The following is a 2,221-nucleotide window of genomic DNA, read 5'->3' on the forward strand; positions in this document are numbered from 1 at the left end:
AGTTTTAAGTACATACCTCTGTGTTGGGGAGGAACAAGACTTAGTACAACATAAAAATTTTCCATAATCTACCCTGTGGGGTGTGTAGCCATCCTCTAAGTGTTCATTGCGCAGCGTACCATTTGGGCTGAGCATGCTTACACCTGCAGTTTGTCTGTGACCTATTTGTTATTTTATACAGCCACACAATTCTGGTAGGCACAATGGCAGCAAGCGCTTCACCACAAACCTCACTTGCTGTAGGGGGTTCACTTTGTAAGTTAATCAATGCAGACCTAACTGCACCATCAACATTGATCGGGTTGCAAAGGCTTTGATGTTATAGCACTGCACTATCCTGTTCCTTCCAGATTGCTTTGCATTAGCCTGTGTGCATACTAATGAATGCCAGCACCGACATAACTGGGCTCGGCAGGTTCACAGAGTGAGGCCAGCACTGCACAATAAGGGCCTAAGCAAAGACACTGGACAGGAATTTTAATTTTTTTATTGTGTACAAACAACTGGAGCAATATAATTCACAGGTCGGCGGGTCCTGCCACCAGTCCAAGAGTATATCTGACAGCTTTGCAGATGATACGGGCTGTCCATTTGTGAAAGCATGCTTGACCCAGGGGGCCATTAACAAGATCTATAGGTGGAATAGCCCCTCCCTCTGGCTGGAAGTAAGTGCATTTAGTGCCCTGGGTTGACCTGTCACACTTCAAATTTCCAGTATCTTCTAATTTTATGAAAAAACTCACCCATATAACACTCCTGCTACTTTCTGGATAATAAATGTCTCCTTGCTTGTGCTGCTGGCCAGAATCTGACCCTGTGTGGCTGAGAGACCTCCTCTTGTGTGTGTGAAGGGAGCCTGAGGATGAAATAAAACTGATTTCACCTTTTTGTGCCATTTAGTCCCTGAGAACAGAGAGAAGTACTTGCGCCTGTCAGTTCTCAGTGCAGTCACCCTTCAGCATAAGATGCAGCTTATCTTCAGGATTGTGTTGATATTGCAACTGCACTGAAGTAGCTTAACAAAAGATGGTTAGATGTGGTGTTGGAAAGATTAAGGTAGCTTTTGTGATGCTTGGTGGCAGCTTAAATTCTTATTTCTGAGTCTGCAGATAGCCGGTCTAACACAATTTGCACAACCTTGGGGTCGCGCAGCTCCTTTTTATTGGGTAAACACCCATCAGGGGCTTTGTGGGGCACCTTCTCAAATGCCAATACCTAACATAAGCCCCTTTTAGGCATCTAAGAAGAGATGCAGAATTTCGTGCTTTTAGGCTTGTCCCTTACCTAACATGCAGTAAAGCCTGCACTACAGGCAATTGCCACACTGCAAGGTTGGGGGTTAAGAGGAAATTCAGCAAAGTTAAGCCCCTTTCATCCTGTCACCATGCAGCTGAAGCTGCCCACAGCTGGGAAGTGTCCACAGTGTCCACTGCCCACAGTGTCTGGGAAGGGTCAGGTTAGCATAACTGCTCTAAGCCTCCTATGCCAGCCCACAGGAATGGGGATACCATAGGTGATGAAGAGGAAGGTAGACACCAGTCAGTAATAGCTTTGACAGAGTACATAATCTGGGGGCGGGGGGTAGTGATATCTGAAAAGCCATAACCAGAATGCACAGAATTCATTTGATTCATGACTGCCTAGCACATCATTTCACAGGTAGAGAGACTTCAGGTAGGATTCCTTAAGCACTGACAGAAGGAAGTTCTTTAAGGTAGAGAGTGATTCATGTCTTCCTAAAGGAGGGCTATGAAACACTGGGGGCTTAGTTAGGATGTAAGATTATATCTACACACACTTTCAGTTTAGTTTTCCTCAGAATCACACACATTTTTCCTACTGAGGCTGCAATGAGTGGAATTTGAATCCTAGAAAAGCTACAGGATTCGTCTAACAGGAATACTGTTGCAGGATTAAAAGTCTAGGGTGGCTGTGATTGATGTGTTGTAAAAACTGTTACATCTTGTCGGGCTTCTTGTGTGGTGCCATTCCTGTAATTAATGGGAAAGGACTTTCTAATTCTCCTCAGTGCCACTCAAGGGGTGCCAAGACATTTGAACCTTCTGTAAAATATCATTGAAGAAGCTGGAACAGGGCTGCCAGGGCCAGCTCTGACATTATCGCATCTCAGTGCTGAAGCCTGAAATCAGGTGTAATGCCCCAGCACTGGTGCAACACCCACTGCTGAGTCCATAGAGCAGCCCTTCAGGGTCTCACATCT

This window comes from Charadrius vociferus, unplaced genomic scaffold (assembly GCF_000708025.1).
Source record: "Charadrius vociferus isolate BGI_N301 unplaced genomic scaffold, ASM70802v2 scaffold828, whole genome shotgun sequence".
Classification (NCBI taxonomy): Eukaryota; Metazoa; Chordata; class Aves; order Charadriiformes; family Charadriidae; genus Charadrius; species Charadrius vociferus.